We start from the raw sequence: 17875 nt of genomic DNA, 5'->3' as shown, positions 1-17875 counted from the left end.
GAAATTTATAGAGCAGGACAGCAGGCTGGAGACCTAGGCATGAATTCACATTTAAGGAGGTCTGGGGGCAGAATTCCCTCTTCCTTGGAGAAAATCCGTTTCTTTTCTCTTAAGGCCTTCAGCTGATGGGTTGAGGCCCCCCCACATTACGGAGAGTAATCTGCTTTACTCAAAGTCTACTAATTTAAATATTAATCTCATCCAAAAATACCTTCACAACAACATCTAGACTGCTGTTTGGTCAAATATCAGGGTACAGTGACCTAGCCAGGTTGACATGTAAAGTTAATCATCACAGTACCCATTAGGAAGCATACCATCCACCACCAATGTCTTCTGTTCACAGTCCACCCCATTGCTTCCACGTTGTTACATGTTCCCATTGGCAGAGCCCCTTCCCATCTATTGACACCCTTTGCTTTAGCAATTAGCAAATTAGTTACTGGGGGCACAGTAACTAATTAGACCTCAAAGTAGGAAACTGTGCTGTGCTTCCAAAAGCCCTGTGCTATTTTGCTATTTTACTCTCAGTTGCATGAAAGTAACTCCACTGCTCCCTTAGATTTTTGGCATATCTGGCACTTGGTAAGCTGTCAGCTAAACATTTTTCATTCTCTCACCCTTCAGCCTCTAGCACTGGCTTCTTACGATGGTATTCTCAGGGTTATAAGCACAATGTGAGTTTCTATTTGTGTCACATTTGCTATTGCCTCATCCACTAAGACAAATCCCCTGGACAAGTCCAAAGCCACCATAGGGAGGGACTGTACAATGCATGGACGCAGGGCTGTGTGAACAAATTGGGGCCATTACTGTAACATTCTTCCACATTCGTATTTCCTCTGCCTTTTGAACCTACCCTTCTGTGATATATCCTACTATCCTTCAGTTTGAGTTTGCAAAATTTGTCTTCCGGAACAGATTTATTGTTTTCTTAGTAAACATGCCTTATGTCTAATATCATGTCATATTAATTATGGATAATATTTTGAGCAAATTTATCAAAATACAAAGCTTCAAGAAAGTCTGGATCCTTCACATAATTATTGACAGATATCAATAATTCCTTGACATCAACTTGCTCATTTGTGCCCCTTGCTGCCTCTCACTGTAAGAGTCATCCTTACCAAGCTCATGGAGTGATGCTGACCAGGGTGAATAGTACTTTAAGACTCTCAGTCTAATGAGTGGCTAAGATTTGAAATGAGTCTTGCTGTCACTCGTGGGTATCAAGGAATGTTATGCATTTCTGTGTTCTTTTTTTTTTTTTCTTTTTTTTAGAAGAAGTCTTGCTCTGTTGCCCAGGCTGGAGTGCGGTGGTATGATCTTGGCTCACTGCAACCTACATCTCCCAGGTTCAAGCTATTCTTCTGCCTCAGCCTCCTGAGTAGCTGGGACTGCAGGTGCACGCCACCACGCCCGGCTAATTTTTGTATTTTTAGTAGAGATGCAGTTTCACCATTTTGGCCAGGATGATCTCGATCTCTTGACCTTGTGATCTGCCCTCCTCAGCCTCCCAAAATGCTGGGATTACAGGTGTGAACCACTGTGCCCAGCCGTATTTCTGTGTTGTTTGAGTGGCGGCTATTTGCTCCATCTTTTTTCCTTCTCTCCATCATCCCATGCTTCTTGAACTTTCAGCATTCCTTGAGAGGAATCCTGGCATTGAAGATGGTCATGAGCTTTGCATACATGCTTGAGCTTCAATCCTGATTCAAGCACTTACTAGTTACAGGCACTGGGCAAGTTAATTTCTCTGTTTTTTTTTTTTTTTTCTTCCTCTGAAAAGTGCTTTTAATACCATGTTTTGTGATACTTAAATGAATCAATATGCAAGTGGGCCAGATTCTTAATTTTATTTTTATATAGGCCAAATTTTTAAAACTCTGAATATGTGCAAACACATTTAACTGAATCGAATTTTTAAAAAATGCATACAATTGTTACACTAGTCTTCAAATACAGCCTATTCCATGAAGCCTTTCTTCCATAAATCAGCTCCCAGTGGCTTTTCTTTGCCATGAGCTGAAAGAATATTTGCATTTGATACTACTTCATCTATTGCTTAATTTAATTATCTTTTATTTTTTATTTTACATATGTTGGTCTCATCACTTCAGTTTAATCTAAGCAACATAATGACAGAGGACACATACCCTCTCCAGCCGTCAAACAAAGTGCCAAGGTCAATCAATTCTCAATAATCACTTGATTTTTTTGACTAATGGGAACTCACTGAAGTGGCATCAGATTTATGGTAACTGATGATTCAGTTTGTGCTCTCTTAAATGGATGTGAGAAAGTGAAGAGAAATAAATTTTAAATGAATTGTTCTTTATCTAAACTAAACCCAGCGTAAACAAAATGGTTTAAAATGCAGATAGAAGAATAAGATTAAGGATAAATATAATTTATCTAGGATAAAAACTTAATGACAAATAGCTGCAAAGTTTCTTCCTCTAGAAGCAATATCTGTTGTAAAAATACCAGTGAAAATCAAGATTCAGGCAAATCAACCAGATGTTTTGCTTACACACCATCAAACAACTGGATCAAGTAACTTAATTATCACTGAGTTAATTAAATCAATCCATTGGGCACACCGTTATATAGAGTCTGTCATCTGCCTCCCAAGCCTGCCACAAGTCTTCTGAAGAGGAAAGTGCTCTAAATCCTGTTAATTAATTTAATAAAACTCCATTACAAATGGCCTTTGTATTCCACGAATTTAGTTAAACTGCCAATGAAATTACAACCCTGGGAACATGAGGGCGCATCAGAACTGAGAAAGTCAAGAATGTCTCTGTCATCTTTCATAATGTTTTGGACTTACACAGTGTTTTATGCTTTTCCAAATCATTCAATTCGATTTTTTTTTTTTTTTTTTTTTTTGAGAGTGAGCCTCGCTCTGTCACCCAGGCTGGAGTGCAGTGGTGCAGTCTCGGCTCACTGCAACCTCAGCCTCCCAGGTTCAAGTGATTCTCCTGCCTCAGCCTCCTGAGTAGCCAGGATTAGCCACCACGCCCAGCTAATTTTGGTATTTTTATTAGAGACAGGGCTTCACCATGTTGGCCAAGTTGGTCTCAAACTCCTGACCTCAGGTAATCCTCCCTCCTCGGCCTCCCAAAGTGCTGGAATTACAGGCGTGAGCCATGGCCCCCGGACTTCATTAGATTATTTAATCGATTATCACATCAATATCATGAAGTAGCCAGGCAGACATCTCATCAATTTACAACCGGAAAATTAACAGGAGAGAAACTTGGGAATATCTAAAGTCACAAAAACCTTGAAATAAAAGCACAGTAGGCACAACCTCTACCCTTGTGCCTCCTCCTTTTTTTTTTTTTTTTTTCAATTGAAGTCTTCTCTGTTCTCTAGGCTGGAGCGCAGTGGCACAATCACAGCCCACTGCAGCCTTGACCTCCCAGGCCCAGGTGATCCTCCCGCCTAACCTTCCTGAATAGCTGGGACCACAGGCATGTATCACCACACTCAGCTGATATTTATTTATTTAGTTAGTTGGTTTTAATTTTTTTTTTTTTTTTGAGAGGCAGGGTTTACTGTGTTGCCCAGGCTGGCCTCAAACTCTGGTCTCAAGTGATCTCCCTGCCTTGGCCTCTCAAGGTGCTGGGATTACAGGTATGAGCCACGGCACCAGACTCCTGCACCTTTTTGAACAACTATTTCAGACCTGGATTCTGCTTTTCCATAAATGGCTGGCAACCATAAGAGAGCCATGGACCCAACTGACCCAGAGGCACATTGCATAATGTCTTTTGGAATAAAGTAATGTATTTCCCTGGATTTGGTGTTTTTTATATATATATACACACACACACACACTCTCTCTCTCACACACACACTCTCACACACACACACACTCACACACACACATATATATATTATTATTTTGTTTGAGACAGAGTCTCGCTCTGTCACCCAGGCTGGAGTGCAATGGCGTGATCACGGCTCACTGCAAGCTCTGCCTCCTGGGTTCACACCATTCTCCTGCCTCAGCCTCCCTAATAGATGGGACTATAGGCCCCCGCCACCACGCCCGGCTAATTTTTTTTTTTTTGTATTTTTAGTAGAGATGGGGTTTCACCATGTTAGCCAGGATGGTCTCGATCTCCTGACCTGGTGATCCTCCCGCCTCGGCCTCCCAAACTGCTGGGATTACAGGCGTGAGCCACCGCGCCCGTCCGGATTTGGTGTTACATTTACCTGTTGCATTCTGGGTACACCATTTTGTTAGGGCAATTTCCTATGTCTTTCAACTTGTATATTACAGGTAAATAAAAACAGATATTTTCTGTATGCTCTTCAAATTGTTTCAAACAACAATCTTGCTTCAGTAGAGGGAAGGGATAGAAGAATTTAAAATATTCCTTGCAAATAACCATTTAAGACCCTTACAAACCTGTAAAATATATATTTTATTGTTCACTGAGCAAACTGTCATGTCCATAGGAAATAAATAAAAATGACTACTTTATTATTGTTCCAGTGCTAGTAAACCACTATATAAAAACATTCTAGGTTTCTGAGATATATTTAACACTGATGATAATAAGCAAGAAGTCATAGTTTGGAGCCATTAAGTATAAATCTAACAAGATTGATTGGTTTGAGCTAGTTTCAAGAAAATAGATATTACCCAAGCATTCATCTTGCAAACGTGCATTTTATCTTATAAACAATGCTTAAGAAACTAACAAAGTCCTCATATGTTTGGGTACCTGCTGTCATCCCACACCCTGGCTACTGCAGGCAGAGCTTCATAGTTGCGTACATAGGGAATCTGATATGTAGTTCTACTTATTTCATGTGAGATGAGCAAGAACTGTAGTTTTCTTTGTGTATTCATTTCAGTGTATTAGTAGCTTTTCTTCAGAAGGAAGGAATTTGTTTTTGCCTATATTCTGTTGGTACCCTATCTATGTTCATTCAGGGTGCTATGATGGAATGTAATAGACTGAGTGGCTCAAACAACAGAAGCATTTATTTCTCACAGTTTTGGAAGCTGGGAAGTCGAAGGTCAAGGTGCTGGTGGCCTTTGTGTCTGCTGAGGGTCTGCATTCTGGTTCATGGATGGCTGTCTCGCTGTGGCCTCATGTAGCAGAAGGGGAGAGCAAGCTCTCCGGAGCCTTTTATAAAAGCACTAATTCCGTTCACGAGAGCTGTGCCCTCATTACCTAATCACTTCCCATATGAATTTGGGGCCAATACAGACATTCAGTCTACAGCAGGTCCACCAAAATTATGGTATCTTGTACATTTATTTTTATTTTATTTATTTTTTTATTTTATTTTGTTTTGAGATGGAATCTCCTTCTATCGTCCAGGCTGGAGTACAGTGGTGCAATCTCAGCTCACCGCAACCTCTGCCCCCCGGGTTCAAGCAATTCTCCTGTCTCAGCCTCCTGAGTAGCTGGGATTACAGGGGCACACCACCATGCCCGATTAATTTTTGTATTTTAGTAGAAATGGGGTTTCACCATGTTGGCCAGGCTGGTCTTGAACTCCTGACCTCAGGTAATCCACCCGCCATGGCCTCCCAAAGTGCTGGGATTACAGGCGTGAGTCACTGTGCCTGGTGTATCTTACACATTTAATAACACCAGGAACCTCTTTCGGTTGCCCCTTGGGAATGCTCTAGTGTACAGAAAGTGAAAAGCCTGCACATGTTCCTCTATGACGTCTGCCATTCGAAGTAATCAACGCCATTGAGTGCAGTCCCATCACCTCCAGCCTGTTGAGACTGGCCTTTTTTCACCTAGAAGCTAGCCACACTCTTTCCTTTTACTCCGCACCCTATTTGTTTTTGGTTTTGCATTTGCATTTAAATACTGCATTCTGTAATGGAACAAGTGACTATCGTTTCCATTGACTTGTAAAATTACCCAGTTGCTCTACCCAACAAAATCTCCAAACCTAGAATGTACTGAAAGGTCATGAGGTCCATATGTTGAAGTTTTCATTGCCAAAGCAGGGGGTATTTCCCCCAGGATGTCTGCCATTATTTCAGACCATCTTTCCTGCTGCTAAAGACTTTTTCAGGTTTGAGTTTCTGGCTGCCTTCACTTCCTTACCTCTATCACTAGATTGCAGTTCCAGCAAAAAAGAACTATCACACGTGAGCATTAATCAATCGGGTGCCCCCAGGTACCATGCTGGATGTTTTCCTCTCATTTAGTTCTTGTAAGTAGGAAGGGGGCAAGAAAACTCACACTTACTGAGCATCAACTATGTGCTGAACATCATGTTGAGAACTTGATATGTGTTATTCTGAACTCCGAGAGAAAAGAAAGAAAATTTGAAGACATAGACTGTACCTTTAAAAATAGAAGTCTCAGATCATGAAGCTAATAAGAGAGAGAACCAGTATTCAAACCCAGACAGGTTTGATTTACAAGCATGAACACTTTCTGCTCCAGGCAAGGGATGTCAGCTTCACTTCACACATGAAGACCCTGAGACTCCCAGCAGAGCTGAGGAGCAGAGCTGGGATTCGTACCTGGTGTGTCGGCATCATGCCAACACAGTACGTCTGTTAGAGACCAGCAGGTGATCTGTCCGTCCTGATTCCAGTTTTGGTTTTTGTTGGACAGCACATGCATCTAGAAATGCCAGTCCCAGAGTTTTGTGACCTCTCTCATTTTTATCTGATTGGCTTTTAAAACATATATTGTTTATTCGAGTTGTTAGCTATTAAGGAAAATACTAAAGGCAGCTGGAAATCTAATTAGAATTTCTGTCTTTTATCTTGTAGAACTTGAACAAACATAATGAGGCCAGGGTTCAATGGACATTTGAATATGTGTTTAATTACATGTAGGAACATCTCCTATTACAGCAGAGCTTGATATTTCTACACTATCCACTAGAAAAACAAAAATGAAGACTACTACACAGACCAAATGGATGATGCACAATTGTCCTGTGGCATTGTCTGGTTCTTCCAGTAGCTGGCTGGCCTCTTTGCTGTCTTCTTCTCTTTAGAGCCACACTTTCCTTTCTGCAAATACGTGTTCCTTTTGTAACTCAACTTGAACTTTGTTTGGCAAAGAAACAGGACATAAGCAACTTTCCTAAAAGAGGAAGAAGAAAAGAAGAATAGAAGAAAAGAAAAGTAAAAAGCACTGGATAAAGCTAATAAGGCCTAGAGCAGAAGATATCATCTAAGGATATGCCTATTTATCAGGGTAACCACTCAGAAAATGACAGAGAAATGTACGAGTATATCTGTTACCCAGAAGGGGCCACAGATAGTTGTGTAAGAGCTCTCTGAAAAGTCAGGTCCCTTTATCTTTTATTAAAGATAACACAGTATTTCTTATTTCCCAGATGAGGAACGAATTAGGTTTTCCCCCTCCTATATTTGAGTTGAGAACAATGCTGCTTATTCTATTTCTATGTCATATTTCATGAAGCATTTTCTTTTATCACAGCTAATAATGATAGGAGATGCTAACTACAGCAGTACAAAAGTGTGATAAGGGCACTGATAGAAGTTTTATAGCCCAAATATGATCCTAGGAACATACCCATCTCTTCATTGTCATTTGTCCCAAACCACACAGACAGGTTCCTGCTGTACAGTAAAAGGCCACCCTTTTAAAAATAACGAATCTAAGAACCTCAGTTGTAACATCTGATGCGATTTTCAAATTTTGAAAATTCCCCTTTAAGTGAGGGAGGCTGCAAGTCTAATGAGACTAAAATGCTTTTTTTTTTTTTTTTTTTTGAATTTTGCAGTTATATTAAATTCAAGTGATTGGGGCCTCTTGAATTATCCAGCATTCCTGCTTCCTGCTGTGCTCACTAATACCTGGGCTTTGAGACCCATTAGAGTACATTATGGGCACCATGTTGAATTCTGATTATCTCCATTTCACAGGATGCACATGCTCAGATTGTGATTTGTGTTATTTTCTGGTAATAACTGCTCTTTTGATTTGAACCAAATTTTGGAAGGGATCTGCCAGGCAAAAGTAGCATTTTGCTTCTACTGAATGCCCATTGGAAGAGGGAGAGTCTGGTTTTCAAAGGACTGAGGCTTACTCATTTGTTTTAGCAAACATGACATTCACCTCTTCCTCTGCTGGGGTTCATCTGTGAACACGGGTGTGTCTGGATAGTCATGAGCTTCTGGTGTGAGAAATGATGGGTGCACCCCGTCTTTATTCTTACTTCTGGCAGCACCGTCAGTGAACCCTTGACCCTCACGAACGGATCCTCCAGGTGTTCCTGGTAGATTGGACATTGGTTGTTTGCATATTGGATGTTTGGATATGGATGTTGGTTGGTAGATGTTTCAACAGCCCCTGCCTAGGGACAGGAGTCAAATGTCCCATGTAGTTACTTATTTTTGTTTGTTTGTTTGTTTTATTATACTTGAAGTTCTAGGGTACATGTGTACAACGGGCAGGTTTGTTATATATGTATACATGTGCCATGTTGGTGTGCTGCACCCATTATCTCGTCATTTACATTAGGTATATCTCCTAATGCTATCCCTCCCCCCCATCACAATAGGACCCGGTGTGTGATGTTCCCCTTCCTGTGTTGCAGTTTCTTCCTAGCATCGATGGACTTTACATTTTGACATGTTTTTGCAATGGCTGGTACCTGTTGTTCCTTTGTTTAGTGCTTCCTTCAGGATCTCTTGTAGGGCAGGCCTGGTGGTGACAAAAATCTCTAAGCATTTGCTTGTCTGTAAAGGATTTTATTTCTCCTTCACTTATGAAACTTAGTTTGGCTGGATATGAAATTCTGGGTTGAAAATTATTTTCTTTAAGAATGTTGAATAATGGCCCCCACTCTTCTGACTTGGAGAGTTTCTGCGGAGAGATCTGCTGTTAGTCTGATGGGCTTCCCTTTGTGTGTAACCCGATCTTTCTCTCTGGCTGCCCTTAACATTTTTTCCTTCATTTTAACTTTGGTGAATCTGACAATTATGTGTCTTGGAGTTGCTCTTCTCGAGGAGTATCTTTGTGGAATTCTCTGTATTTCCTGAATTAGGATGTTGGCCTGCCTTACTAGGTTGGGGAAATTCTCCTGGATGATATCCTGCAGAGTGTTTTCCAACTTGGTTCCATTTTCCCCGTCACTTTCAGGCACACCAATCAGACATAGATTTGGTCTTTTCACATAATCCCATACTTCTTGGAGTCTTTGTTCATTTCTTTTTACTCTTTTTTCTCCACACTTCTCTTCTCACTTCATGTCATTCATTTGATCTTCAATCTCTGATACTCTTTCTTCCAGTTGATCGAGTCGGTTACTGAAGCTTGTGCATTTGTCATGTCGTTCTCATGTTATGGTTTTCATCTCTATCAGTTCTTTTAAGGTCTTCTCTGCATTGATTGTTCTAGTTATCCATTCATCCATTCTTTTTTCAAGGTTTTTAGTTTCTTTGCGCTGGTTATGTAGTTCCTCCTTTAGCTCTGAGAAGTTTGATCGACTGAAGCCGCCTTCTCTCGACTCATCAAAGTCATTCTCCGTCCAGCTTTGTTCCATTGCTGGCGATAAGCTGCATTCCTTTGGAGGGGGAGATGCGCTCTGATTTTTTGAATTTCCAGCTTTACTGCACTGCTTTTTCCCCATCTTTGTGGTTTTATCTGCCCTCGGTCTTTGATGATGGTGATGTACTGATGGGGTTTTGGTGTGGGTGTCCTTTCTGTTGTTAGTTTTCCTTCTAACAGTCAGGACCCCCAGCTGTAGGTCTGTTGGAGTTTGCTTGAGGTCCACTCCAGACCCTGTTTGCCTGGGTATCAGCAGCGGAGGCTGCAGAAGATAGAATATTGCTGAACAGCAAGTGTTGCTGTCTGATTCTTGCTCTGGAAGCTTCGTCCCAGGGATGTACCCCACCGTGTGAGGTATGAGGTGTCGGTCTGCACCTACTGGGGGATGTCTCCCAGTAAGGCTACTCAGGGGTCAGGGACCCACTTGAGCAGGCAGTCTGTCCGTTCTCAGATCTCAACCTCCGTGTTGGGAGATCCACTGCTCTCTTCAAGGCTGTCAGACAGGGGCATTTACCTCTGCCAAGGTTTCTGCTGCTTTTTGTTTAGCTATGCCCTGTCCCCAGAGGAGGAGTCTACAGAGGCAGGCCAGCCTCGTTGAGCTGCGGTGGGCTCCACCCAATTCGAGCTTCCCAGCAGCTTTGTTTACCTACTTAAGCCTCAGCAATGGCAGGTGCCCCTCCCCCAACCTTGATGCTGCCTTGCGGTTAGATCTCAGACTGCTGTGCTAGCAATGAGGGAGGCTCCGTGGGCGTGGGACCCCCTGGGCCAGGTGTGGGATATAATCTCCTAGTGTGCCGTTTGCTAAGACCCTTGGTAAAGCACAGTATTAGGGTGGGAGTTACCCGATTTTCCAGGTGTTGTGTGTCTCAGTTTCCTTTGGCTAGGAAAAGGAATTCCCTTCCCCCTTGTGCTTCCCAGGTGAGGCAATGCCTCGCCCTGCTTCAGCTCTCGCTGGTCGGGCTGCACCCACGGACCAGTGCCAACTGTCTGACACGCCCAGTGAGATGAACCCAGTACCTCAGTTAAAAATGCAGAAACCACCCATCTTCTGTGTGACTCACGCTGGGAGCTGGAGGCTGGAGCTGTTCCTGTTCGGCCATCTTGGGCACACCCGTAGTTACTTATAATGCACACATTTTCCTTAAAACATTTTGGATTCTTTAAAAGCAATAACTTTAATATAGGTAATTTGGGAAACATGAAAAATAAAAAGAAGACAATAAAAAGCACTCATAAAAAGCTCTCTGAGATAGCCATAGCTAAAATTCTAGCACATCTGTCTCTATAGTCGTCTTTGAAGGTCTGAACCCACTCTGGCTTTATCACTGGAATGAGCCCCACTCAGTGTCTTTTCTGCTCCCCATATGTGATCGTTTTCTTGGACCTCTCATGAACCAGTATCTCATGTCTCTTTGCCCCCACTGGCCTGTGAGGCCCATACTTGGCACAATCACTTTGACCCTAGCCAAGGGCACTGCTTGTGCCCAGGATATTGTGCAGAGTCTGTGCCACTTCACAGACACACCCTGTGATCTCTCAGACTCTAACTTTTCACAAGGTTTTGTTGAGCACCAGGGATAGAAGAAGAAAAACACAGCACACAGGATAATTATGACCCTTTCCCAGCTCAGATCTATCCTTACGTCTTTTAGAAGCTACTTCTCTGAGGCTCTTCTCATGTCTCAGGACAGTGGCCAATATCACTAAAATCGTCTAGGTATGTTTAGGCCCAGAGTCTGGGCTCAGTTGACTCCTAGTCGAAGAAAAAGAGTAAACGCTTTCTTCATTTTACTCTTAGCCACACTTTCTAAAGTCTCATATCCGACTCTCAGATTGGCCTACTCCCAGAACATTTTAAGACTGACCACTTCCAAGGATATCTTGACACGACAAACACCACCCCTGGTGACAGGGGCATGAGCTGTTCCACACGGACACGACATGGTCTGACTTCAGCACATTTCCCAAAGTCGGAGCCACATATTCACTAGAATATGAGCTTTATAGGTAGAAAGACTTTGTTCTTTGTTTTGTCTCTAACCCCTACATACCGTTTCACACATACTGGGTAACCAATAAATACTGTTGAATTGAACACACTTAACAAAGAGAAAATTCACATCAAAAAAATAGATTGTTTTATCTTGCATATTTTACTTAACAATATATGAGATATTTCCACATTTATAGTTTTAAGCTATAAGTGGAGGTTTACCGTAAAGTGAAAAACCCTAGGTTTCCATGACCCTTCATGACACAGAAAATGTTTAGTTACAAATAGAAAATGAAACTTCCCAAAGCTATTATCCACAGGTTTCAATTAATCTATTTTTTCTCTAAGTAAAAGCAAGGAGAGTGGTTGCCCAACTACAGGAAAATGTTCTAAAGGTTCTGAATCAGCCTAAAGAGGCTGCTTTTGTTCCATGGAAAATGAGTTTTATGAGCAAATAGTAGCTCCCATTAGAAACAAACCATCATTTGTTGACTGAAATGGTGTGGCGTTCTGGAAAACCCAAGCAAAGGAACAGCGAGGCCATAACAAGAATTTATGCAAATCATAAAGAGACAAATTCTTCCATTGGAAATTTATCTCTAAACCTAAAATAATATCACATTAACTGAAACAACTGCTTTCGGTTACACTTTGATTTTTTTCCCTAAGTTTTTCAAAAATTTAAGCCATTGTAAAGTGTCATGACATCCTGCAGATAATCTTTTTTTAATCACAATTCAAGGTAGATCATTTACTTCCAGCTTAGAAAAATAGCATTTCTAGACTTTTTTTTTAATAGTTTAGGGAGAATGAGTAGGTTAGTGTTTCTAGAATGACAGGTTCATGCCTGTGAAAAGTAAGAGGTAAGACAGAGATGGTAGGTGGTTGCATCACGTAAATCCCGGAATTGCTCCACTGAGAGACTGCTGCTCAGTCTGGTATGCAGTGAACAGCCATTAAGGACAGAAAGCACCTCCTCCCTCTACAATGGGTAAATTTCCACTGCCTTACCTTTTCGTGAACATTTGCTGTGTTGTATTAATGCTTTCCAGCTCCCATCCGGGGCCTCACATTTGATGAATGTGCCTGATTTACTAACAGATGTCCAAGAGCAGCCTAATAAATTTTTGGTCACTGATGTGGTACTGTAAATGGAAACAAATTATCAAAAGAATTTTTATCCAGTGTCTTGTCCGTCCAGCCTAGAGCCAACAGGAGCTAAGATTTCTGTCACTGGGAATCATGTCATCACACCCCTGCTGTCCCACCAAGCCCTGTACAAGAGAAACGGGAGCAAACAGTGAAGTGTCTGGCAGCAGACGGCCCCTCCACACTGCTGCCTGGAAGGAAGAGCTGATAAGAGAAACGGGAGCAAACAGTGGAGTGTGAAGTGTCTGGCAGCAGACCGCCCCTCCACACCGCTGCCTGGAAGGAAGGGCTGATGGTAGCCACTTGTGAGCCTTGTTCACTCTCCACCTGTGTCTCCTGCAGGTTTTGTCAAATATTCATTCACTTTACATGAGCACTCGCTCTAAGGAAATACTGGGGACATGTATTAAGGAACTACTACTAAAAGTCAAATAATGTTGTGTGGTTGGGGACACTTCTGTACCTGGAAAGGGAGGCATGTTACCAAATAATCAATTTCAAGCCTGCAAAGTCAGAGAAAAAGATGCAAGCAAATTGGCAGGGAGGTGCAAAATTTCAAAATAAAGGATGGGACAGAAACATGCGTATGACTTAGACTCTGTCATACAAATTATGTGAAAATTCTCCAGCATCATAACGGGGCCTCTGTGGAATTATATTCTGCAATTAATCAGGACAGTAGAGGCCTAGGAGAGAGTTGATTGAGAGGCAGTGACATCGTTAAAGAGTTAAGAAGCAAACATATGAGAATAAGAAAATAGGGCTATAAACATTTTCTTGAGAGAAGCGGAGGTAAAGAGTACAGTTCAATGCAATAATCTTTTCAACTTGAAGTTGAAACATTAACTTGTTTGAAGTTGAAACGTCTAATTAGTCACCATCAACGTATCTGACAAAACTCCACAAAGAAGGAAGAGCCCCGGGTTTAAACCACACATGACACTTACCCAAGAGAACAGAACAAGTGTCTGAAAGGAAAATGTATTTAATATAAATGGAGTGTCAGGAAAGACAAAGGGATGTTCTTTTCATGACCTCTTTAAAAAATAGATTTGATATCTCTTCATCTCTGATGTCAAAATGTTTTGCCTTAAGTTCGAATAAAATGTACTTTTTGGTTGGTCATGAGGTAAATAATCTAGAAATTCTCTGCAAGATGATAGAGTGATAAAATAGTAACAAAATAAATCAGGTTTGCAGATAGGACTGTCATGCATTTAATAAATTGTTAATGCACACACGAAATGTCCCCATCCTTGCACTGGAGGTGCAGTGATGATTAATAAACACATGACTGTCCCTCTTACGGGCAAGAGGGACACCGAAGAAATCATTACACCAACAGCAAAAACGATCAGACACACCACTCACAAATGCTCTCAACTTCCTCGAATCTTGGTTTCCCAGTGCATCCACCAAGAGAGTTTCTGATCCTGGATCAATCTTATTGTATTCCTGTGTCTATTGAAATTGTGCACGTCGCCGTTGAAAAGTCACTCAATCCTATAAATTTTTGCTACCAAGGTGTCATGGTTCCCAACCTCAATCAGGCCTTCCTGACTTCCTGGCAATCCTTTCTGTAATTGGATCTATCTCCTATTTAGTGGGATGATTATTCAAAGCTTTCTCCACTTCCTCTACTAGCATGCTACATTCTCAGTCATTCTCGACATCAGACCATAATCTTTCAGGGGAAATAGAAAGCAAGGAGGAAATGTCTCTCTAATGTTTTAATGCGCGCCGCTTTACAAATATACTTTGACTCTTTGTGCACCCATTCTTGCTTCTCTTGCTGTCTGTGTTGAGCTTCCCTGTGCTTCTTACCCCATCCTCTCACCACCCACCTCAGTATTGTTTCATCCCTTTTTATTTTTACTTTCATTTTGAGACAGGATCTCGCTCTATAACCTAGGCTGAAGTACAGTGGCACAATCACAGCTCACTGCAGCCCTAAACTCCTGGGCTCAAGTGATCCTCCCACCTCGGCCTCCCTAGTAACTGGGACCACAGGCACACACCACTATGCCTGGTTAATTTTTGTATTTTCTGTAGATATGGGATTTCACCATGTTGCCCAGGCTGATCTCAAACTCCTGGGCTTAAGCCATCCTCCTGCGTCAGCCTCCCAAAGTGCTGGGATTACGGGCATGAGCCACCACACCCAGCATGTAATTCCTTATTTTTCTCTTTTTATGTTTGTTTGTTTGAGATGGAGTCTTGGCTCTGTCGCCCAGGCTGGAGTGCAGTGGCATGATCTCGGCTCACTGCAACCTCCACCTCCTGGGTTCAAGTGATTCTCCTGCCTCAGCCTCCCGAGTAGCTGGGATTACAGGTACCTGCTACCACTCCCAGCTAATTTTTTTTTTTTTTTGTATTTTTAATAGAGACGGGGTTTCACCATGTTGGCCAGGCTGGTCACAAACTCCTGACCTCAAGTGATCCACCCACTTTGGCCTCCCAAAGTGCGGGATTATAGGCGTGAGTCACCATGCCCAGCATTTCATTCTTATTTCACTTTTATATCTTCACCAGCCATATCTGTACAGGCTTACTCACCACAGTTCTCTCCCATCATAATAAACTCTTACATTGATTCATGATCCATGCTAGCTATTCTCCTGTGTCTCTCCTGTGTTCACAAACTCAGCTGCATTTATTGTCTCTAATTCCTCTCTCTCACGTTTATTTCTCAGTTCACTGGAATGTGGTGTGTATCGCCCACTTATACACTGAAACTTTATTTGCTGTGATCACTGATATTCTTATTGTTGCTAAATTCAGTGATTACTTCTCAGTCCTCAATGTGGCCTCACTGCAGCATTTTTCACTCCTTTTTAACTTCCATTACTCTATTCTCTGTTGTGCAATAAGTTCACCACCCTCCATCTTAGTACCTTTCACAGATTTCTCTATTTGCCTCTTAACTTTCAGGGTTTTAAAGACCCAGGCATGGGATTTCTTATTTCTTGGCTCTTCACAGTTTATGCACTTCCTTATTTTGCCCACTGTTGGTCTGATAACCACTACAAATATACCTCTGGACTCTCTTCTGAGCCCCTGGCCAACTGTCTTGTCTGCTACAGATCTCTACTTGGATGTTTCATGGGCATCTCATAGATTGAACAAATCTAAATGGACTAAATTCTTCTATCCCCAAATCTATGCAGACTTTGCCTCCAAAATATCAGATCTGTTCACCTCTCTCTACTCCCACTATCTCACTCCTCATTCCAACCATCGACACATCTCACTGGGAACTGCTACTGTTTTCTACCTCATATTCCTTTTCCTCTTGTCCCACACCAGTAAATTCATTTCACTGCATCTATAATGATTTTTCCAAAACTCAGATCTAATCATGTCTCTTCTGAAGTTCAATAACTAATAGATCCCCCCATTGTCCTCAGAATAAAGTTCAAACAAATGTTTTAGCTTAAATTTAAAACCCTTTTTGATATAACCATATTTATATCATTGCATCTGCTCAGATCACTTTTCAACCTATGCTGTGTCTTCAACCCACCCAACTGATGGTGGTTTCTCAGATGACATTATATCCCTAATCTCAATAATTTGCATATGCTGCTTTCTTTGCTTGGAAACTTCTCTTGCTTCATACTCCTGTCTTTTTACTTAGAACTTGAATTAAATATCAACTCCTCCAGGAAACCTCCCTGACCTCCCAAGATAAGATCGGATCTTCCTTTAATGTGTTTCTGGAACACACTGCATTTTTCCCCTGTTGAAATTATTAGACTGTGTAGTTAAGTGTCTATTGATTTGCCAGTTTCACCTATTAAATAGACTACTGACTTCTTATAGACAGAGCTGGCACCTTGTCTAGTGGGTTTTGTTCTCCCATACATTGAATAAATTACAACTGAAGTACACATTTGGTGGCAGACTTTTTCCTTAGATGAACTTGCCAAGGAAGAAAGAATATAGAAAGAAACAAAGGAAAGGGGAAGCTACAGCAGAGATAGATTTTTAAGAGACTTTTAACCATAGAGAGCAGGAGTCAGAAGGTGGGGAAAAGTAGGTCGGGAGCCAGAGAGAAGGATAGCAGAGTAGACAGAGCATGACAGCAGCCAAATAGAGGGCTCCAGGAAGGGAGATTCGCCAGAGCTTAAGAAGAGAAGACTGAGAGAGAGTGGGGAAGTGGTAGAACTTTTCTACTAGGAAGTCATTGGTGACCTTTGAGAGAACAGATTCAGTAGACTTCTGCCGGAAGAAGACAAGTATGGTGAGTTAGGAAGGGGTTGGGAGTTGAAAGTAAGGGACATACGTATGTAATACTCTTTCATGAGGCATGAACTCAAAAGGAAGGGAGCAAATTGCAATAAGGTCGTACTTAGGAAGGTAGCAAAATTAAGGGCAGATTATTTTCTTCTCTTTCTCTCTTTCTTCTCTCTCTTTTTTTTCCTTCCTCCCTCCCTTCCTTTCTTCCTTTTTCTCTCCCTTACTCACTTTCTTCTCTCTTTTTCTCTCTGAGCTTGCATAAAGTGTAAAGTTTTGGACAATATAGTCATCAATTAAAGATAGAATGTGGAATCTCAGAATCAATATTGATAAAACTTCTGAATTTGGAACTCTCTGCTGTCTTTTAATGTCCTTGAAAATGTTCTTCCTCCTATAAACTGTTTTCTTCAGAAAGATACCAGTTCAATGCCAAATGCCATTTAAGCCATTATGCATTACCCATTATGCATTGCCATTGTAGACCTCACAGGGATTGTTAGAAATTCAAAGTTAGCTGGAGTACAATAGGTAGCAAATTGCTTCACACGTTTCTGGTCCATTTCTGGTATATTTTGGTACCTCAGTAATTTGAAAAGCAATTTTCATTTGACATAAGTGAAAATAAACATGCACGTATTAATAGTAAATTTCTAAAGACCCCATTAAAGCTCAACTGAGCTCCCTGATAATAGATTATTTTACTTAAGGTGGATACGTTGACGTTATTCATCCATATGTACAAACTGGCACCCGTGCATGACATCAGTTTGGATTATCTGATAAGGAGGAGGTGGTGGCAGAGGAGATTAAAAAAGGAAGTAAAATATTGATGTGAAACTCATTTCTTGGTTATAATATGTTTTTCTACCATTGCTTAATGTTTAGCTGAAAGAAATGGTGATATTTTAATTTTTTTGATGCCATTATCTACCATTGCTTAATGTTTAGCTGAAAGAAATGGTGA

General features: G+C 41.4%; 1 protein-coding gene across 4 annotated transcripts in view; it reads left to right on the top strand.

The window, feature by feature from the left end:
- RGS7 (regulator of G protein signaling 7) overlaps positions 1-17875 on the top strand; it is a 568234-nt gene that overhangs the window by 374413 nt on the left and 175946 nt on the right. The window contains exon 1 of one of the 4 annotated variants that reach the window (XM_009196700.4): positions 15135-16915. The exons of the other annotated variants lie outside the window; for them this stretch is intronic. The gene's annotated coding sequence lies outside the window, so the exon portion shown is untranslated. Of the gene's footprint in view, positions 1-15134; positions 16916-17875 lie in introns of those variants that run through there. 4 annotated transcript variants of the gene reach the window in all.

This window comes from Papio anubis, chromosome 1, assembly GCF_008728515.1.
Source record: "Papio anubis isolate 15944 chromosome 1, Panubis1.0, whole genome shotgun sequence".
Classification (NCBI taxonomy): Eukaryota; Metazoa; Chordata; class Mammalia; order Primates; family Cercopithecidae; genus Papio; species Papio anubis.
This window is presented reverse-complemented; position numbering and strand designations above follow the sequence as displayed.